Genomic DNA, 23,976 nt, shown 5'->3' on the forward strand with positions numbered 1-23,976 from the left:
CTTAGAAGTTATCCAGAGAAATTCTTTGATTATTACCACATGTCCATAACATCTTTCGACTTACTGCTCTCTAATATAGAAACTAACTTACAAAAGAAGGATACCAAGTTAGGTGATGTGTGTTGGTGCAGAAGAAAAGCTTGCAATAACATTGAGGTACGTTTTTTTAATTAGATAGAGTAAGTAATTTATGAACATGAACATACACTTAACATAACGTTAACATAAACTAGGTTACAATGAAAGAGTTTACATTACAAGTTCATGTTAGCTGCCTAAACACTTGTAATCTTCTTCAAATGACAAGAGCGAGTCTTCATTCGGCAGTCCAGTCTCTGGTGAAAAATAAGTGAGTGGACTCTCAGATGTACGGCTTTGTGTGCTTGTTGATGTCAACATACCTGACAGCGCAATATTTAGCAAGGAGTCTTAGTAATGCTGCTCTCTACATTCTTTCAGCTGTAAGATTTTATTAATTGTAATGTTTCTATTTGAAAGTCTAATTTATCACTGGCAGTCATTACTTTTAAGTAAGGCAAAAGAGATGTCAAAAACATCATCAGAATCCTTTTGTGGTACAGCACAAGTTGAACTATGTGTCAAAACTCTTATCAACTCTTTTTCAAATGGGTCCTGAAGTTTCCTTTTATTTGATTTAGCAGTGGAAAGCTTAGCAGCAGTGTTAGGTGGTGGTGCACTGTCTTCATGACACTTTTTCGCTTCATCATCCTCAAGAATAGAAGCATCATTCGTATTTCCTGAGGTCCTGAAGTTAAAAGAAACATTTTGGAAAAACCCACATGGCACTTTGTACTGTGCAGATGTGTGTGATGGGGTAAGTATATAACAAGTCAGTATTGAATAGGTAATTAACTACCACATCCATTAGAAATACATCTAAATTTTACAAAATTACAGAAGAAAGTTTTTAGTTACTGCCTCAATTCCATGGCTTCTTGCATGAAAAACATCTGTCTGTAGCAGACATAAGGTTCTTTTGTAGTTGTTGTGCTGCTACTCTTTTCATTTTTTTGTAATTCTTTCAGGCTGCCACTGTATGCATCACACATATTTTTTCACCGTTTTTGTACTTCTTTTCCTGTAGAAATGTTAAAAATAATTATTCTCACACCTACTCATTGAAATTAATTAATTTACATCAACCTGATATTGTGCTTTATACTCTATGTATTTATAACAGTTATCTTGAAACAGGATGCTCCATGAAGTCTCTGCACTGCGAGTTTTTACTAGGATGCTCAACTATTGCATCTATAATTGAAGATACATGCAGAGACATTTGGAACTGCTTACAGCCAATTTCAACAAAAAAGGACTTACAAGAAATAGCTCTGAATTTTGAGAAAACTACAAATTTTCCTCACTGCATAGGTGCCATTGACAGTAAGCAAGAGTGGTTGGTGAAGCCCTGGAATAGTGGAAATGCATTTTTTTGTCATGAACAGTTTCATTCCATAGTGCTTATGGCAGTTGTGGATAGTGACTACTGCTTCCGATATACCAATATAGGAAGATATGGACACGATGGTTATTCAAATATTTTAAAAGGAACTAAGTTCGGAAGAGCACTTTATAATGAAAGCTTACCTTTTCCAGATGCCAAACCTTTGACTAATGAACCAAACAATGAAACTGTGCCTCTCGCATTTATAGGTGATGAAGGTTTTGCTCTTGATAAACACTTGATGCGGCCTTTTGCAAGAAAATCACTCACATTCTTGAGGAGAGTGTTTAATTATAGGCTGAGTAGAGCAAGGCCTGTAGTAGAATGTTTGTTTCGTATCCCTGCTAACAAGTGGCAAATTTTCCACAGGGCCATAGATGTTAATATTAACTTGGCTAAAAGTATTATAAAAACTTGTTGCGTGCTGTATAACTTTGTGCAGAATCATGATTGCTATCGGTTTGAAGATACTTTAACCTGTTCTCTGGAATCTATGGAAAACGTAGGACTAAGAGGTAACAACTGTCTTTGTGAAATTAGAGATATGTTTTGTAACTACTTCTGCTCTGTGGAAGGATCAGTTCCTTGGCAAAATGCATGCATTGTCGGCAAAGATAACTAGATGTCTGGAGATGTGGATGTCATTGTTGTCATAAGCTGTACTTAGTTGTATTAATAGTCGATACATTTCATGTTCACATTGTTATGTTACATTATTTGGTTTCTGACTTAAATACATAATGCTACGAATACGTTCACAAGAATACCATTCTTTCAAACAACCCTTTGTAGTTTTCCTTTTAACTTTTGAAATAACTTATTCTATAAAACCTTAAGTTTTAGATTTTTTTTCAGCTGTATCCTCATAACTGTTATTTTTTCTTTACGTCAGGTAATACTGGATTAAGCTATTAGTAAGAAAATTTTGTACAAATTCAGAGTATTTATTTTTCTGACTTTTTTAAAATACTGAAAATAGTCTGAAAATACCTCTAAAACATTATATTAAATCATGCAAGGTTTCAACATAGTTAATTAAATTGTTTTGGTGCAACAGGTTTGTACACATGTCAAACTATTAGAGAGAGAAGGAAAAATAAAAATTAAATTACTTTTTTAGTAGTTGTCTAGACGAAAGTTATGCACAGATTTTCATGAAACTTTGCATGCACCTCTATGTAAGTAGGTACATACATCATCTTACCTATTGCATTTTGTGCATCCAGTGATAACAAGTTCCACTTCTCAGTCCCAACATCATCTGTACACACCTTCATCCATGCTTCTGTCTTCAGCATACAATCTTTATAATCTTACGATTTTATGTTGTTGAGACAGGGATAATCCTCCACCTCAGTTATTATCAGTTCATTGTCCAAATGACCCATTGGAATGACATTTACAGTTTTCGGACATTGCCATACAGACGAAAGAGAACTGAGTGCAGTAGCCTTGCGGTTGCTGTGTGACTGGCGATAATAACAGTCTAATGTGGCAGGGATGCTGAAGATTATTGCCATGCCAAAAATAGGCCTGGGCCCATTCAACAGCAACAGTCCAGTGTGACAATTACAACCCAGTGTGCCAGCTTCCGTTTGCAACATGGAGTTCATTTCCAGCGTGACAAAAATAGTTGACCTTCAGCAGAGAAAATCGCCTAATGTGGCATTAGCCTTAGCAATACAAAATCAGAAAAGGGCACTGCAGAAGTAGGTATAACAATGAATAAGAAAATAGGAATGCAAGTGAACTACTGTTTTAAGAACAGAATAGTGAATAAATTATCATAGCCAAGAGAGACACAAAGCCAACCCAGTTGTAAAAGTACATATACCTATATACCTACTAGCTTCTCAGCTCATTAAGAAATTGAATGACTGTATGATGAGAGAAAAGAAATTATGTTGTCCATGAAGGAAGATAAAAATTAAATTCTGATTGGGTACTGAAATTTGATATTAGCAAGGGGAAGAGAAGGAAAAACGAAAAACAGACTCAGGAAAACGACTGGTAGAACTTTTCACAGAGCACAACTTTTAATGCAGACACTTGATTTAACAATCTTAAAAGAACATTGTGCATGTGGTAGAGTCCTGGAGATATCAGAAGATTTCAGAAGAATTATGTAATATTGTAGTAAGACAGAGATTTTGAATACAGACTTCAAACTGACAATATTTCCAATGGTCGATGTGGATGCTGACTACAATTTATTGGTTATGAAATGTAGGCTAAAACAGAAAACAATGCAGAAAGAAAGGAAATTAAGGAGATGAGAACTGGTTAAGTTGAAAGAATGAGGGGTTGCTGAGAGCTTCAAAAGGAGCAGCTGGCAGCACTAACTGAAACAGAACAAATGTATACAATAGAAACCATATGTGTAGCTTTGAAAGATGAAATTGTGACAGCAGTAGAGAATCTAATAAGCAAAAAGACAAGACCATACAGAAAACCTTGGAAAACATGAGCTATTCAGTAGATGACAGTAGGAAACATAAGATTGTAGCAAATGAAGTAAACATAAAAGAATACAAACATATGAAAAAGGGGAGTGACACAAAGTACAAAATGGTAGGACAAGAATGGCTAGAGAATAAATGCAAAGTTTTAAAAGCATGCATCACAATGAGAAAGATGATAGATTCTGCAAATAGGAAAATTGAAGAAACTGTTGGAGTAAAGTGGAGCAGTTGTATGAATATCAAGAATTCAGATGCCAAGCTAGTATTTAGTAAAGAAGAAATGGCTGGATAATGAAACAATAATGGTCTGAATATAACAGAATCATCAGCTTAATAAGTAAGTCATAATTCCAAAATACTAACAGGAATTATTTGCAGAAAAAAAGAAAAGAATGGTAGAAGTCTGCCTTAGGAAAGACCATTCTGGGTTCCACAGAAATGTAAGGACAAGCAAGACAGTAATGTCCCTATGTTTATAGAATCTGTAGTTAAGAGAAAGCTTTTGCCAGTGGTAACTGGAGTACACTCTTTGAAATTCTGAAGATAACAGGGATAAAATACCATCGAATTGCCAAGCACAAAAACAGTATTTGTGTGCCATTTTCATTACACATGCATGGCCATGCTTATGATCAATCCTGTATAACATTGGCATAAAATATATTTTAGTGAACCAGAAAAAGGGAAGGAAGAACACTATTTTAAATTTGTTGATGATGAGGTTCTTAGAGCCCAGCACAAGGATGATGAAGAAAGTTAGCCACATTATTTTCATAGGGACCTACCTGGAATTTGCGTTGATCAATTTAGAGAAACCATAAAAAACATAGGTATTTGAAATTAATTCCTTCTGGATGCAAGTATAATGCATTTCCACTGCAGCATCTCTCTGCCTAATTAGTTTTTCAACTGCTCTCATTCTGAGAGAGTATAAAATGCTACTATAAAAGTTGGGTACTCCCTTTAGCATGTATCACAATAATCTTACACCTCTTTGATACTAGTGCAGGAGAAAGGTACATATAGACCCAGAACCTACCTTCATCTCATTTTAGTACTTGAAATTTCCATCAGATGACTTCATAGCCATCACACTTTCTCCTTTGTCTGACCACCAACATCACACTTAAAATTTTGGGAATATAATGGCATCAAAGATACTGCATCCTATTTTCTTCCATAATCGAATTAGTAACATTTGCAAACTATACCCACTCAGCTAAATATCATCCTTGACTACTACTATTTTACTGCTACTTATAATAATGAGAATTGTTTATGAATTACTTTAAATATATTTATGAATATTGGGGAAAAACATCTAATTTTTTTTTTTTTTTTTTTTTTTAAACAGAAAGAGCAGTTCCTTTCGAAGAGGAGTAGACAAAAGAAATATAATTTCTGAGAGATAATTAAAGTGAATAAACTGCATCTGTGTTTAAAATGAGTGTGAATTCCTAAGGGACAATATTTCTGAGGTCATCGGTCCCTAGAATTACACATTACTTAAATTAACTTTAAACTAACTTATGCTAAGAACAACACACACACCCATACCCAAAGGAGGACTCGAACCTCCATCGAGAGGGTCCGCGCAATCCATGCCTCAAACCGCGCGGCCATCTGTATTCATGGGACCTTGAATTGTTTTGATTTTTGCATGGTTGGTTGGTTTAAAAGAGGGGGAAAGGGACCAAACTACGAGGTCATCAGTCCCTTGTTCCTAATAAAACAATGCCACGGATGAATGGTATGACAGTATGACGCTGACAGAAGTGCATGACACATGACTTTGCGGCAGAAAACTGGAAGCCATGGGCTACAGCCCATGACTGCGCCTTGTGGATGGCTCCCTGGTGGTGCCGGTCAGCAACAACAGTACTGGAGCAACAACGGTAAGTCGTCTGCATACAGAGAAGGTGAGATGGATGGCCCAACAGCTGCTGCTAGACCGTTAATGGCCACTAAAAATAGAGAGAGATTCAATACAGAGCCCTGTGGGACTCCATTCTCCTGGATATGGATGGAACTATTGGAGTCACCAACTTGGACACGAAAAGTACGGAGCGACAGGAAGTTTTGGATAAAAATTGGAAGTGGGACCCGGAAACCTCACTCATACAATGTGGCAAGGATATGATGTCACCAGATCATGTCATACGCTTTTTGTATATGAAAAAAGACAGCAACCAAGTGCTGGCATCTGGAAAAGGCCGTTTGAATGGTAGACTGGAGGGACACAAGATTATCAGTGGTAGAGAGACCCTGGCGGAAGCTGCCCTGACATGTAGCTAGTAGGCCACGTGACTGCAGGACCCAACCCAACTGCCGACATACTTTACATTCCAGCAGCTTACAAAGAACATTCGTAAGGCTTATGAGCCAATAGCTATCCACATCAAGTGGGTTTTTACCGGGTCTGAGCACCAGAATGATGGTGCTCTACTGCCACTGAGATGGAAAGATGCCATTGCACCAGATCCGGTTGAAAATGATGAGAAGATGTCACTTGAAGTCAAATGAGAGATGTTTAATCATCTGGCTGTGGATCTGATCAGGCCCAGGAGCTGTGTCAGGGCAATGTGCAAGGGCACTGAGAACCTCCCACTCTGTAAATGGGGCGTTATAGGGTTCACTGTGGCTTGTAGTGAATGAGAGGACATTCCCTTCCAGCCACTGTTTGAGAGTGGAAAAGGCTGGGGGGTAATTCACTGATGCAGATGCTCAAGCATAGTGCTCAGCAAAGGGCTCGGCAATCACGTTTGTGTTGGTAGATAACACACCATTTATGGTAACACCAGGAACACCTGTTGGGGTCTGGTACCCGAAAAGACGTTTGATCTTGGCCCAAACTTGGGAAGGTGATGTATGGCACCCAATGATCGAGATGTATCTCTCCCAACACTCTTGCTCCCATCATTTGATAAGTTGGTGATCACGGGCATGGAGCCATTTCAAGGCTAAGAGGTGTTCCGGGGCAGGGTGCTGCTTGTGCCGCTGTAGAGCTCGCCAACACTCCTTAATTGCTTCAGTGACTTCCAGCAGCTACCAAGGGACTGCCTTATGCCTCGGGCACCCTAAAGAGCAAGGGATCACATTTCCTGCCACAGAAACAATTGTTGTAGTCACCTGCTCAACCATCACATCGATGTTACCATGTGGGGGAGATTTAACGGTGACAGCAGAGGTGAAAATTTCCCAGTCCACCTTCTTTAAAGCCCACGTGGGCAGGTGTTCGTGAGCCTGATGCTGAGGCTGGGACAGGAAGATGAGAAAGTGGTCACTACCACACAGGTCGCCATGTGCTCTCCAGTGGATAGATGGGAGAAGTCCTGGGCTGCAAAGTGCTAAATCAATGGTCGAGTAACTACCATTAGCCACACCGAAATGTGTAGTGACACCAGTATTTAAGAGGTAGAGGTTGAATTGAGACAGTAAAGTTTCGACACCTCTGCCTCGGCCAGTAAGCACGGTGTCACCCCACAAGGGATTATGGGTGTTAATATCTCCCAAAAGTAGGAAAGGTTTAGGGAGTTGATCGATCAGTGCAGCTAATACAGTCAGGGGTACTGCACCATCTGGAGGAAGATATACATTGCAGACAGTTATTTCCTGCATTGTCCTTATTCTGACAGCCACAGCTTCAAGAGGGGTGTGAGGGCGCACAGGTTCACTACAGACTGAGTTTAGGATATAAACGCAAACTCCACCTGACACTCGATTATAGTCGCTATGGTTCCTGTAACATCCTTTATAACCGTGGGGGGGCAGGCGTCCACATTGCCGAGAACCAGGTTTCCTGGAGGGCAATGCAGATAACAGGTGTAAAGCTTAACAGTTGCCATATTTCATCCTTGTGGTGGAAAAAACTGCCGCAATTCCACTGGAGGATGACGTCATCTTGAGACTGGGAAGGCATAGAACATTCAATGAGGTACTTTACACCTCAGAGTCACCTGCTGCCACTGACTTATAGCCTGAGCAGTCTATTACCATTGAGTCTGAGGTTCTGGCGAGATCTAGGTCCTTACAGATGCCAAAATCTCCACCCCATCCTCAGACACAGAGCTTGTAGGTAGCGGTGGTGTGGGTGCCACCACAATTTTCTTGATCTTAGAGGTTTTCTTTTTGGGTTTCTCTCACTGCTCCTTGGGGTTTCCTGGCTGGGAGGACTTAACTGGCTCAGTCTCCGGCATTGAGGATGAGTGTGAAGCCCTATGACCAGCTGCTTTTGGTTTCTTCAGCCACTGGCGGGTGTCGTCTTTCCCACTAGCAGAAACCTGGGAATGGAGTGACCTAAGGGACCCTTTCCAACAAGAGAAGCCAAAGAAAACTTACGCTTCTCCAGCTTAGAAGTGGGGATGGGCGTCCCCGATGGTTGGAGGGAGTGTTGCTCCCGAAGTAGGTGGTGCAGGAGCAACAGGGAGGGCAATGCCCCACACCATGAAGGGAGCAGGTGAAGTCTTCTGGCTCTGAGAGGTGACTGGGGTTGGCGGAGCTGATGGTGCCAGAACTGTTGTAGCGGTGGCATAAGATGATGTCATATGCACAGGACGCAGGCATTCAAATTTTCTCTAAGCCTCAGTGTACGTCAGTCAGTCCAGGGTCTCGTACTCCGTGATTTTCCTTTCTTTCTGGATAATCCTGCAGTCTGGCGAGCAAGGCAAATGGTGCTCTCTGCATTTGACACAGATGAGAGGTGGGGCACAAGGAGTATTGGGATGTGATGGGCGTCCGCAATCTCGACATGTGATGCTGGAAGTACAGCGGGAAGACATATGCCTGAACTTGGTGATGGTTGCAGAAACATCCCCCAGCTTGTCACAAGCGAGTAACGCCAGTGACTGGGCAGAGGATGGTGTTTTGATCAAGACTGACCCAGATCTCATTTTGGACAATCCCTTGACCTCCACAGACTTGTCCTCTAAATGCTCAACAAAAAACTGAGGCTTCAACGTCATGAAATATTCCCCATAAGATCTTGAAAATACAAGGTACCAGGGTGAATAATATCTGCTGCCATCCTTAGCCTGACGTTCCTCCCATGGTGTGGCCAGGGAAGGGAATGATTTGGGGTCGTACTTCTGTGCGTTGAATTGAGCTCGTGAAAGCTTAGAGACTGCTGGTGTTTCAGCACCAGCAAGAAATAATGGACTGTGCTTCACCACATTTCATCCGCCCTGATGCCACCCACTCCAACCAGAGGCCCTCCCCATGGGTGACACCCAGGCGCAGCAAAGACCACCTGGCACGATGGCCATTGCCGGGAGTCCCAAAGCCCCAGGGGGATGGGCATCTACCCCTCGGCATATGTGGGGAAATGACGGTGCAGGCATCAGGGAGCGACCCCTGTGTGGTCAGGGGGCTACAACAAACAGGGTACATGGCAACCCCACCACAACAGACTGGCTACCATGCTGGATATCAGTTGCAAAGAAGTCCATGGTCATCGTCAATGCATAAAGTGACACTGCATAGTGCATGGTGGAAAACACATCCAGAAAGGAGTCCTTGCCCAAGAGATGGAGAATGGGCGGGACTGCAATGCGACGATGAGAAAGTGGGCTAAAGATCTCAATGCACAATGGGCATGATGCACCATTTAAGGCGCCCTTCCCCAATTGGCTCGCTCTTCAGGAAAATTTTGAAGAATGGAGGTCAAACCCTACAGGGGACCATCACACAAAGGCTGAAATGTGTGAAACTCCTTTTGTTTGCCTCTTACGACAGGCAGGAATACCTCGGGCCTATTGTTACCCCTGGACCTGCAGGAGGCAATTTTTGCATGATTTATGATCTACATACCTATGTACTTTATCATATGTTTTCTATATGGAAAGTTCTGAGGAAGTTCCTTAGTTCAAGTATTTTTTTCACAGTGCATAGAGCACACGAGTTGCATCCTTACTAAAGAAAGGTAATACAGAAAGTATAGAAAGCTATGGCCAGTTTCACTACTGTCACCTTCTGAAACATAACTGAGTCAGTGATGAAAGATAGAGTAATGATTTATACGAATAAATACAACCTTTTTAATGAACCACAGTTTCTTTTCTTAAGTTGAGAACTACAATATCAGTCGTTACAGACTTCACAAAAGTGATACTTTAAGTTCTTGATAAGGATGACTGTGCTACAGGCATATTCTTAGGCTCGTCCATCACTTTTGACTTTGTTGACGATAATATACTACTAAACAAGCTAGAAGCAGTAATGTAAGAGGAGTAGCAAACAAGTGGTTCCAGTCTTACATGTAAAACTGTGTGCAAAAGGTAGAGACAGATCAAACGTCTGCTGATGATACATCTTCAGTAAAACAATTGTCAGACAAGAAACATATAAACATAGGTGTGCCTCACGGTAGAGTATTGTGTCCATCTCTGTTCTCATCTGTATCACTGACAACCCAGGCGGTATAAGACAGGAAGAAAAAGTTCTCTTTACAAATGACAGCAATATCCTAGTCTCTAATAAAATAGCATTTTTAGCAAGGAATAAAACTGTATAATAAATTGGCCAAGGAGATGAAAAAGATTACTGACATGCCTCTGTTAAAAAGGCAGCTAAAATGTTCTTCATAAATAACTCATTACACAATTAAAGATTACTCAGAGTACATCTACATCTACATCTACATCTACATTGATACTCCGCAAGCCACCCAACGGTGTGTGGCGGAGGGCACTTTACATGCCACTGTCATTACCTCCCTTTCCTGTTCCAGTCGCGTATGGTTCGCGGGAAGAACGACTGTCTGAAAGCCTCCGTGCACGCTCTAATCTCTCTAATTTTACATTCGTGATCTCCTCGGGAGGTATAAGTAGGGGGAAGCAATATATTCGATACCTCATACAGAAACGCACCCTTTCGAAACCTGGCGAGCAAGCTACACTGCGATGCAGAGCGCCTCTCTTACAGAGTCTGCCACTTGAGTTTATTAAACATCTCCGTAATGCTATCACGGTTACCAAATAACCCTGTGACAAAATGCGCCACTCTTCTTTGGATCTTCTCTATCTCCTCCGTCAGACCGATCTGGTACAGATCCCACACTGATGAGCAATACTCAAGTATAGGTCGAACGAGTGTTTTGTAAGCCACCTCCTTTGTTGATGGACTACATTTTCTAAGCACTCTCCCAATGAATCTCAACCTGGTACCCGACTTACCAACAATTAATTTTATATGATCATTCCACTTCAAATCGTTCCGCACGCATACTCCCAGATATTCTACAGAAGTAACTGCTACCAGTGTTTGTTCCGCTATCATATAATCATACAATAAAGGATCCTTCTTTCTATGTATTCGCAATACATTACATTACATTACATTGATAACGAAAGGGAACAACTACAAAACCATGTCACATTACGTGATCACAATGTAATGCTTTTACAAGGAAATTGTGTGCCAAGAATTATAGTGCATTACAGTAACGTCTGGTAATTCTCCCGACCTCAACATCTTATTCATCATGGAAGGTTGTTGACTCAGTTTTCTTGACTGGCTGTGTGTTGGACATGAAAACATGCATCGTAGTATACAGGGTGTTACAAAAAGGTACGGCCAAACTTTCAGGAAACATTCCTCACACACAAAGAAAGAAAATATGTTATGTGGACATGTGTCCGGAAACGCTTACTTTCCGTGTTAGAGCTCATTTTATTACTTCTCTTCAAATCACATTAATCATGGAATGGAAACACACAGCAACAGAACGTACCAGCGTGACTTGAAACACTTTGTTACAGGAAACGTTCAAAATGTCCTCCGTTAGCGATGATACATGCATCCACCCTCCGTTGCATGGAATCCCTGACGCGCTGATGCAGCCCTGGAGAATGGCGTATTGTATCACAGCTGTCCACAATACGAGCACGAAGAGTCTTTACATTTGGTTGCATATACAAGAGCTTTCAAATGCCCCCATAACTGGAAGTCAAGAGGGTTGAGGTCAGGAGAGCGTGGAGGCCATGGAATTGGTCCGCCTCTACCAATCTATCGGTCACCGAATCTTTTGTTGAGAAGCATACGAACACTTCGACTGAAATGTGCAGGAGCTCCATCGTGCATGAACCACATGTTGTGTCGTACTTGTAAAGGCACATGTTCTAGCAGCACAGGTAGAGTATCCCGTATGAAATCATGATAACGTGCTCCATTGAGCGTAGGTGGAAGAACATGGGGCCCAATCAAGACATCACCAACAATGCCTGCCCAAACGTTCACAGAAAATCTGTGTTGATGACGTGATTTTTCAATTGCGTGCGAATTCTCGTCAGCCCACACATATTGATTGTGAAAATTTACAATTTGATCACGTTGGAATGAAGCCTCATCTGTAAAGAGAACATTTGCTCTGAAATGAGGATTGACACATTGTTGGATGAACCATTTGCAGAAGTGTACCTGTGGAGGCCAATCAGCTGCTGATAGTGCCTGCACACGCTGTACATGGTACGGAAATAACTGGTTCTCCCGTAGAACTTTCCATACAGTGACGTGGTCAATGTTACCTTGTACAGCAGCAACTTCTCTGACGCTGACATTAGGGTTATCGTCAACTGCACGAAGAATTGCCTCGTCCATTGCAGGTGTCCTCGTCGTTCTAGGTCTTCCCCAGTCGGGAGTCATAGGCTGGAATGTTCCGTGCTCCCTAAGACGCCGATCAATTGCTTCGAATGTCTTCCTGTCGGGACACCTTCGTTCTGGAAATCTGTCTCGATACAAACGTACCGCACCACGGCTTTTGCCCCATGCTAATCCATACATCAAATGGGCATCTGCCAACTCCGCATTTGTAAACATTGCACTGACTGCAAAACCACGTTCGTGATGAACACTAACCTGTTGATGCTACGTACTGATGTGCTTGATGCTAGTACTGTAGAGCAATGAGTCGCATGTCAACACAAGCACCGAAGTCAACATTACCTTCCTTCAACTGGGCTAAATGGCGGTGAATCGAGGAAGTACAGTACATACTGACGAAAATAAAATGAGCTCTAACATGGAAATTAAGCATTTCCGGACACATGTCCACACAACATCTTTTCTGTATTTGTGTGTGAAGAATGTTTCCTGAAAGTTTGACCGTACTTTTTTGTAACACCCTGTATGTATGGGCCTGGAGACTGTAGTCTCAACAGACTGGTGGGAGATGTAATCTAGCCCTCCCTTCTACTTATCTTTTCTTGCACAGTCTCCAGTTATCCATGTCTAGGGGTCAGATTCTTGAAGCTGAAATTCTCACATTTTAGGTTCTCATGGTTCAATTGATCTAAGTAATTTTGAAGAATGTCGTAGCAGAATTCAATTTTACGATAATTTAGTGTCTCATATTTTACTATATCACACTGTCTTTTGAATATTTACATTAACAACAATGAAATTACGTTGTTCGTCTAAAATACAAAAAATACATCCAATCATATAAGAGGCGTGCTTAACCTACTACTTCACTCTGCGGTAATAACAATATTCCAAAGGCTTTATAGTTTTTCTTCACAAATGAATTTCTATTAGTTTAGCTTATTATTTTATAAATGAATCTAGAAATAAACATTATAAATAGTACTAGACTGCATAATTAAAAATAGGAATTTTTAGTGTGCCAAATATTTCATAATTTCAAATGTTTCTAAAAACAAAGTTTAACTGTGCATTTAGAGCTAGAACATATAGAATGTAACAACGAAAATAAACTTATTCCTTTCCATAAATTTAAGCTTGAAATATTACATATTGTGTATAAAATTATATGAAATTTTTCAGAAAAACAGCTGAGACAATATTGACCTGTCCAAAATATGAAAAATATTTCTGGTATCGACTACTACTGTTGGGGAAAAGTAATGCTAGAGGAGGATGTCCCTTTACAGAGTGTAGGGGGTACAGCAGCTTGGGGGGTACAGCAGCTTGTTTGTGGTCCAGGAGCCACTTGTCGGTGTCCACTGATAAACTGTGTTTTTTATTATAATTTATCTGGTGCAAACTGTGTATAATAAAAATAGCATTGTACGTGAGGAAGCAACTGAATGAGGCAGTGTAGTTGTTTATAGACTGATCTCAAATTCAAGAGTGTGGTGTGTAATAGTGATTCATGGTATAGTTGAAGTTGCACTTCACTTGGCAGTTGGTGGCAGTTCTGGCCATGGAAGCGTGTTTGTGAGACTATAAAATAGCCAAACACTGCACCACAATGAGGTGATGAATGGCTCTGAATGACAATGGAGAGCAGTCCGATGTGGAACAAGGAAGTGGCAAACACATTAAAATCAGCACCGAGGGCCGTGGGCAGTAGTGGCAGGATAAGACTTTGTGCCCCGCTCTGGGTCATGGACGCCATGCTATCCAGTCTTCTTTACATCCTGAAGCAGCTGGATCCGGGAGTTGGCTGGCAAGTAGTGGCACCTAGGTGGCGGGTCTTGTTTATATGCTGGAGTAGCTGGATCGGGGAGTTAGCGAGCAAGCTGGGGCACCTGGGTGGAAAGTGTCTGCTGGCAACTGTTGATAGGGCCCAGTGTGTCTCGAAAATGAGCAGCCAATGTCATGGTGGAGACTGGGAGCTAAAGGAGATGACAGTCTGCAGGGAACCACTGAGGAAGCACAAAGCACAAGTTAGCGACTGGGACGGGGGGGGGGGGGGGGGGGGGCATTGGTTGTAGAGACAGAGCAACAAATTGGTGTGGCCAGCAGTGGAGCAGCTTTGGGGCATCTGGGCATGGGCTAACAGGGGCTTTTTTATCAATAACAGGCATTGGTTCCTGTTAACAGTGAGAGGACAGTATCTGGCATCTTAACTGCACAAAATGTCATGATGGGAGGCAAGCAGAAGTTAAGTGTGATGTGTACTCTTGAACGCCAGTGAACAGGTGTTGCTATCTGAAAATAAGTTTCAGTATAAAAAGATTCTATGTAAATTAGACCTTCAGGGTATACTTAATTTTATTATCAGTTGTCTTTGGCTGTTTAACTTTCGTAACATATCAATTGTTGGCCTTGTTTGGTATTACTCATCCAATTTACTTTATCTCTTGCCAGAACTTTATAGGCTGGTCTTGTATGATTTAATTGTCTATTTACTACTATATCCTGTTGATTAGCTGAAATTGTATTACTTTCAGGGCTTTCAAGTATCAGCTCTCGTTGGTTATTTTTGACTATTGGGTTCTGAACTAGAGCCTTGCTATTTTATTTTATTTTCATTGCTTCCTACTTATATAGTTATTAGTGGTCTGGCTGTACACTGTTTTGGCCCTCTGTGTTCTTGCAAAGCTACATTTACCTTGAGAGGTAGGAATTTTACTGTGTTAGCATGTTATGCAAGATAGTAAGTTAAAGTGTATTTTTTTGGAATGAGTGATGGTAATGTTTTTTTCTTGTGTTTTTATGTTGCTCATGAGCTCTGATTTGTTTAAACTTTTTAAGTGCTTATGGCCACACAATTACTAGCCATGTTTCCACTCCCAACATTTCCTGCACCACAAGAGGTCGGAATTTGTTCTGTCTGATCCTCCTGATTATACTTTTCTGTGATTTTTATAAATCATTTGAGGCAGATGCTAGGATGTTCCCTTTAGTGATACCGTGGTTGATCATCTGCTCTATCCTTGCAAAAAAGTGCTTATATAGGGTGACCAGAAACAGTCTGAAAAGCTTGTTGCGTTGCGGGGTAGGTTGTGCTGAGAAATAATTGTTAAGAAAAAACATCAATACTTTGCACCACTTCCGAGTTAATTAGTATTTAAGTTAGCCAATCAGGCAATTGTGTGTGCAAATTCAGGTGGTCTGCCAGAGATGGTGTCACCAAATGTGTTCTTTGTTGGTTTTCTAAAACCAAACAAGAGGGTGGTAGAAAAATTTAGACATGGGACAGCAGTAAGGATCAAACCCAAGCCAATGACTCAGTCTCATGCGCTTTCAAAAAATGGTTCAAGTGGCTCTAAGCACTATGGGACTTAGCATCTGAGGTCAACAGTCCTCTAGACTTAGAACTACTTAAACCTAACTAACCTAAGGACATCACACACATCCATGCCCGAGGGAGGATTTGAACCTGTGGCTGTAGCGGTTGCGTGATTCCGAACTGAAGCATCTAGAACTGCTCGGCCACAGCGGCCGGCCTCGTGTGTCTTCATGTACGCTGTAAGACAACTGACATTAACTGTATCTGGCAGACCAGTTAAATTGGAACATGCAACAGCCTGACTGGATAACTTCAATGTTAATTAACTGGAAAATGGTGCAACATATTGAATGTTTTCTTAACAATTACTTCTCAGCATGACCTATCCTGCAACACCTTTGCAAGGTTTTCAGACTGTTTCTGACCACCCTGTATACTCCATGTGTAAGTATATTTTGAATGATCTGTTTTCATTGTGTTATGATGAGAAATCCTACACCATTGTGAGGTTAACCTGGATAAATTAATAAAACCACAGAAAATAACATGGTAATGGTACAGTGACATTAGTAGTGTACAGGTGGGGGCCCTTGATTTTTTCGAAGTACAATTACATTGCATTCAGAGCTTATATCATTTTAGCCCCCCGCCCCCCAATGAGCCATGGATCTTGCCATTGGTGGGGAGGTCTGCATGCCTCAGCGATACAGACAGCCGTGCCGTAGGTGCAACCACAATGGAGGGATATCTGTTGAGAGGCCAGACAAATGTGTGGTTCCTGAAGAGGGGCAGTAACCTTTTCAGTAGTTGCAGGGGCAACAGTCTGGATGATTGACTGATCTGGCCTTGTACACTAACCAAAATGGCCTTGCTATGCTGGTACTGTGAACGGCTGAAAGCAAGGGGAAACTACACCCGTAATTTTTCCCGAGGGCATGCAGCTTTACTGTATGGTTAAATGATGATGGCGTCCTCTTGGGTAAAATATTCCGGACGTAAAATAGTCCCCCATTCGGATCTCCGGGCGGGGACTACTCAAGAGGATGTCGTTATCAGAAGAAAGAAAACTGGTATTCTACAGATCGGAGTGTGGAATATCAGATCCCTTAATCAGGCAGGTAGGTCAGAAAATTTAAAAAGGGAAATGGATAGGTTAAAATTAGAGTGGGAATCAGTGAAGTTCGGTGGCAGGAGGAACAAGACTTCTAGTCAGGTGAAAACAGGTTTATAAATACAAAATCAAATATAGGAAATGCTAGAGTAGGTTTAACAATGAATAAAAAAATAGGAGTGCGGGTAAGCTACTACAAACAGCATAGTGAACGCATTATTGTGGCCAAGATAGACACAAAGCCCATGCCTACCACAGTAGTACAAGTTTATATGCCAACTAGCTCTGCACATGATGAAGAGATTGATGAAATGTGTGATGACATAAAAGAAATTATTCAGATAGTGAAGGGAGACAAAAATCTAATAGTCATGGGTGACTGGCATTCGACAGTAGGAAAAAAGAAGAGAAGGAAACATAGTGGGTGAATATCGATTGGGGATAAGAAATGAAAGAGGACGCCGCCTAGTAGAATTTTGCACGGAGCATAACTTAATCATAGCTAACACTTGGTTCAAGAACAATAAAAGAAGGTTGTATACATGGAAGAATCCTGGAGTTACTAGAAGGTATCAGATAGATTATATAATGGTAAGACAGAGATTTAGGAACCAGGTTTTACATTGTAAGACATTTCCAGGGCCAGATTTGGACTCTGCCCACAATCTATTGGTTCTGAAGTGTAGATTAAAACTGAAGAAACTGAAAAAAGGTGGGAATTTAAGGAGATGGGACCTGGATAAACTGACTAAACCAGAGGTTGTACAGAGTTTCAGGGAGAGCATAAGGGAACGATTGACAGGAATGGGGGAAAGAAATACAGTAGAAGAAGAATGGGTAGCTTTGAGGGATGAGGTAGTGAAGGCAGCAGAGGATCAAGTAGGTAAAAAGAGGAGGGCTAGTAGAAATCCTTGGGTAACAGAAAAAATACTGAATTTAATTGATGAAAGGAGATAATATAAAAATGCAGTAAATGAAGCAGGCAAAAAGGAATACAAACATCTCAAAAATAAGATCGACAGGAAGTGCAAAATGGCTAAGCAGGGATGGCCAGAGGACAAATGTAAGGATGTAGAGGCATATATCACTAGAGGTAAGATAGATAGTGCCTACAGGAAAATTAAAGAGACCTCTGGAGAAAAGAGAACCACTTGTATGAATATCAAGAGCTCAGATGGAAACCCAGTTCTAAGCAAAGAGGGGAAAACAGAAAGGTGGAAGGGGTATAGAGAGGATCTATACAACACGATGTACTTGAGGGCATTATTATGGAAAAGGAAGAGGATGTAGATGAAGATGAAATGGGAGATATGATACTGCCTGAAGAGTTTGACAGAGCACTGAAAGACCTTAATCGAAACAAGGCCCTGGGAGTAGACAACATTCCATTAAGACTACTGACAGCCTTGGGAGAGCAAGTCCTGACAAAACTCTACCACCTGGTGAGCAAGATGAATGAGACAGGCAAAATACCCTCAGACTTCAAGAAGAATATAATAATTCCAATCCCAAAGAAAGCAGGTGTTGACAGATGTGAAAATGACCATAGATGTTAAGTCCCATAGTGCTCAGAGCCATTTGAGCCAGATGTGAAAATTACCGAACTATCAGTTTAATAAGTCACAGCTGCAAAATACTAACGCGAATACTTTACAGACAAATGGAAAAACTGGTAGAAGCTGACCTCGGGGATGATCAGTTTGGGTTCCGTAGAAATGTTGGAACACGTGAGGCAATACTGACCCTACAACTTATCTTAGCAGATAAATTAAGGAAAGGCAAGCCTACGTTTCTAGCATTTGTAGACTTAGAGAAAGCTTTTGACAATGTTGACTGGAATGCTCTCTTTCAAATTCTGAAGGAGGCAGGGGTAAAATACAGGGAGTGAAAGGCTATTTACAATTCGTACAGAAACCAGAAGGCAGTTATATGAGTCGAGGGGCATGAAAGGGAAGCAGTGGCTGCGAAGGGAGTGAGACAGGATTGTAGCCTATCCCCGGCGTTATTCAATCTGTATATTGAGCAAGCAGTAAAGGAAACAAAAGACAAATTCGGAGCAAGTATTAAAATCCATGGAGAAGAAATAAAAACTTTGAGGTTCGCCGATGACATTGTAATTCTGTCAGAGACAGCAAATGACTTGGAAGAGCAGTTGAACGGATGGGCAGTGTCTTGAAAGGAGGACATAAGATGAACATCAACAAAAGCAAAATGAGGATAATGGAATGTATTCGAATTAAGTCGGGCGATGCTGAGGGAATTAGATTAGGAAATAAGGCACTGAAAGTAGTAAAGGAGTTTTGCTATTTGGAGAGCAAAATAACTGATGATGGTCAAAGTAGAGAGGATATAAAATCTGGACCGACAATGGCAAGGAAAGCATTTCTGAAGAGGAGAAATTTGTTAACATCGAGTATAGATTTAAGTGTCAGGAAGTCGTTTATGAAAGTATTTGTATGGAGTGTAGCCATGTATGGAAGTGAAACATGGACGATAAATAGTTTGGACAAGAAGAGAATAGAAGCTTTTGAAATGTGGTGTTACAGAAGAATGCTGAAGATTAGATGGGTAGATCACACAACTAATGAGGAGGTATTGAAAAGAATTGGGGAGAAGAGAAATTTGTGGCACAACTTGACTAGAAGAAGGGATCGGTTGGTAGGATATGTTCTGAGGCATCAAGGGATCACCAATTTAGTATTGGAGGGCAGCATAGAGGGTAAAAATCGTAGAGGGAGACCAAGAGATGAATACACTAAGCAGATTCAGAAGGATGTAGGTTGCAGTAGGTACTGGGAGATGAAGAAGCTTGCACAGGATAGAGTAGCATGGAGAGCTGCATCAAACCAGTTTCTGGACTGAAGACCACAACAACAATAACAACAACATCATTTTAGCTTAGAAGTTATGACTGTTTTAACTTTGTCTTAAGGCAAGACTGATGACCCTTGTCAAGACCATTGTGAGGTGTACAAGAGTCAATGATTGATTCTAGTCCACTGACAAACATTTAACTAACTAAACAATAGTGTAGTAAAGCACATAAATCAGCGTGTGTTGTATATTCTACCAGCACATGTAATGTAGCCACTGAAGCATGTAAGATTTAGTGGAATGTTAACACATCACAAATGACAAGCTAAGGCTGGAACCTCTATGCAGATCATCATCAGGAAGGCTACTCAAACTTGGATATGTGGAGGAAGATGATGTCATAAGAAGCTCCTGAGAAATTAACACTAGTATCTTAAAATTTTTGATTTATAAAGCTCAATAAAGTTAAACTCCAATGTTACATTAAAAACACAGAATTCCCCACGATTTTACAAACTTCCTGACACTCTCTGAGGTTTCCTTGATTTTTCCAGGTAAAGTGTAATTCCCAAAGAATTCCAGAACAGCCACCCGATCATGTCCACATGTCCAACAAGTGGAGTTCACAGTCAGCTGATAATGAATAAAACTCAGCAATATAATTGCATTAACCGAGAGTGGTGCACTTTTGAATAATATTCTTGGGCATGGTTTTGAGCTGGCTCTCTTTAGTGATGCAAGCTGATGAATTTTTGCCAGAGCTTTACAAGAGAAATTTACAAATAAGTACCTACGAGATTTTGTATCTACTACAGTTTGTTGAGTTTTGGGATGCACTGAAGGAAAAAAAATTGGAAAGACAGTTAATTATTTAGCACGTGTTCTCCTGGACAATAAAAATGTTGCTCGAAAAAGGAAAGGAATAAATATGAAAGGAAAAATGAGAAGTGGGAAAGTAAGCAAAGAGAAGAGAGAGAACAGGAAAAGATAATACTGAGGAATAATAGGGATTACAGGCTATGAGGCTGAGAAGGAAAGGAGAGAAGAGATACAAGGAGGAGGATAAAGATAGGAGGGAAACTGAAATGGATAAGGGCTTTATTGAAGGATAAAACACATGGTAATTCAATCTTGAGATGAGAAGCTCAATGACCAGTACATGCAGAGAAGAAATGGAGAACAGCAGTGGAAACCAAAGAAGAATTTAAAAAAATTTCCATAAAAGTAAGTGAATATTTAAAAGAAAAGTCAAGACAGAAAGACAACAATGACATAACTTGTATTAATGAAGTAGATGTACAAGAAAGGCTCACAGAAATAATGTGCTATAGCAAAACCTTTGTGGAAACCCTGAGATCCAAATAAGAGTTTCCAGTAGGAATAATAAAGCTGAAGTTCTACAGCACAAATATGTTGGGGATTAAACTGGCCCAAGCAAAAAGTAACAAATGAAACTAGTTAAATACACACAATAAGAAAAGTTTTGCATCACCCCAGTTCCCAGAACTCCTGAAGAGAGACATTGACTGTGGATATTCTATCACAGACAGAGTCCCTTTGACTGTTCAGAGACGTCACTAAACCCACCCAAAGATGTAAACAACCAACAGTCATTCCACCAGGAAGGAGGTACGCAACTCATGTCAGCTGTAGACAACTTAGACAGTCAATACTACAGTTTGATCGCATCTGCATTGTTACTTTGTGCCAGGAAGGGCTCTAAACAAGAGAAGTGTCCAGGTGTCTCGGAGCGAACCAAAGCGATGTTGTTCAGACATGGATGAGATACAGAGAGACAGGAACTGTTGATGAGTTGCCTCGCTCAGGCTGCCCAAGGGCTACTACTACAGTGGATGATCGCTACCTAAGGATTGTGGCTCAGAGGAACCCAGACAGCAACACCACCATGTTGAATAATGCTTTTCATGAAGCCACAGGACGTCATGTCAAAACTCAAACTGTGTGCAATACGCTGCATGATGCGCAACTTCACTCCAAACGTCCATCTCTGCAACCACGACACCATGCAGCGCAGTACAGGTGGGCCCAACAACATGCCGAATGGACTGCTCAGGATTGGCATCACATTTCTCTTCACTGATAAGTGTCACGTATGCCTTCAATCAAACAATCATCGGAGACGTGTTCGGAGGCAACCCGGTCAGGCTGAATGCCTTAGACACACTGTCCAGCGAGTGCAGCAAGTTGGAGGTTACCTGCTGTTTTCGGGTGACATTACGTGGGGCCGATGTACGCCGCTGGTGGTCATGGAAGCCACCGGAACAGCTGTATGATACGTGAATGCCATCCTCCAATCAATAGTACAACCATATCGGCAGCATATCGGCGAGGCATTAGTCTTCATGGACGACAATTCGCTTCCCCATCAAGCACATCTTGTGAATGCCTTCCTTCAGGTTAGGGACATCACTCGACTAGGGTGGTCAGCATGTTCTCCAGACATGAACCCTATCGAATATGCCTGGGATAGACTGAAAAGTGCTGTTTATGGATGACATAACCCACCAACACTCCGAGGGATCTACACTGAATCACCATTGAGGAGTGGAACAATCTGGACCAACAGTGACTTGATGAACTTGTGTTTAGCATGCCATGACAAATAACAGGCATGCATCAATGCAAGAGGACATGTTACTGGGTATTAGAGGTACCTGCAGTAGCCACCAGAAAGATCGCGGGAGGCGCACATCAGCATGGCGGGTCACGGACAGTAGTCAGTTAACATCGGGCCTGCCTAGGGCACAGCCCCGGTCTACGCTAAGTGAAGTGCGACATAAACGTGAACAGTGTTACTACAGTACCAGTGTGTACAGCAATCTGGACCACCACCTCTGAAGGTCTCACTGGATGGTGGCACAACATGGAATGTGTGGTTTTCATGAGCAATAAAAAGGGCAGAAATGATGTTTATGTTGATCTCCAATCCAATTTGCTGTACACATTCCGGAACTGAGGTGATGCAAAACTTCTTTTTTTTTGTGTAAAAGCAATCTTTCAGAAGCGAAAAATTCATGAGTGCTTAAGCTAGAGTTTAACAGAGTATAATTAAATAAAAAAGATGAAGTTTTTGTCTATATATTACAAAACATTATAAACTTTCCCAACATGATTTACACGAATGAAAATTTTTTGCCCATGGAAAAAAAACTGGATACTGTATCTTGCCTCTCTGCTTTAAGATTAAATGGTAAAACATAAATCTTCAGATTAATCAGTAGTGCTTGTCAGGTACGGTATGTCTTTGTAAAGATATTGCAGATTTACGAAGCAGAAAAAGGAAAAACAGATAATGGATAGAATGGGCTTGAAGCTTTTCCAGGAAGACAAACTGAGCTTCAAAAGTTTCACTACTTCAGTATTCCCTTTTCAACTTTTGTCACATGTTTTACCTTATTTTTGTTTTGTTTTGTACTTCCTTTTGGACATCCTCAGGATCTCAGGGAAATGCTTCAGTTTCCTCATAGAAATTACACATCTCACCTGATTGTAAGAAACAAAGGTGTACCACTGCTAGTGATTTCTTCTGCACTAGAAACGATGTTCAGCTCTAGCAAGGACCAGAACCATACACCGAGGTTACTGATTTTCTGTTTTTATGTCGAACAGATCCAATTATCAATGCCAAAATTAGAAGAAAAAAACGAAAGATCATTTTTAGGCATTTTAAGTTTTGCCTTAATGTAAAATGTTCGTAAACACTTCCTACAGGAATAAAAACTTCAGTGGCACAATGTTACTATAATTTTAATGACATATCAGCTCCTGACTGACATTACTTTTACATATGTAACTGAGTGAGGCTGCACAGGGGTAAAACATTGGATTCACAACTGGGAGGGTGGAGGTTCACATACCAATCAGGGAAACAGATTTAGATTTCCGATGTGTTTCTTAACTCAATTAAGGCAAAACCTGGGATGCTAGCTCTGAAAAGAACATGACCATTTCTTTCCCTTATCTGAGCATGTTCCATGTCTCTGATAATGTTGTTATTGAAGGAGCATTAAACTCTTACGTTCCTTCACTTTTTATATATTTTACATGATTAGTTTACTTATGATTTATGTATGTTCATTTCACACGGGGAACTTAGTGAAATACCATTAAAGGATAAAAACAACTCTTTGTTACCTATTTCAATATTTTGGCAGGCGCTCTGGCATAAGAAAGATCCTAAATAGCTATGCAT

Source organism: Schistocerca serialis, chromosome 2 (assembly GCF_023864345.2).
Source record: "Schistocerca serialis cubense isolate TAMUIC-IGC-003099 chromosome 2, iqSchSeri2.2, whole genome shotgun sequence".
NCBI classification, from domain to species: Eukaryota; Metazoa; Arthropoda; class Insecta; order Orthoptera; family Acrididae; genus Schistocerca; species Schistocerca serialis.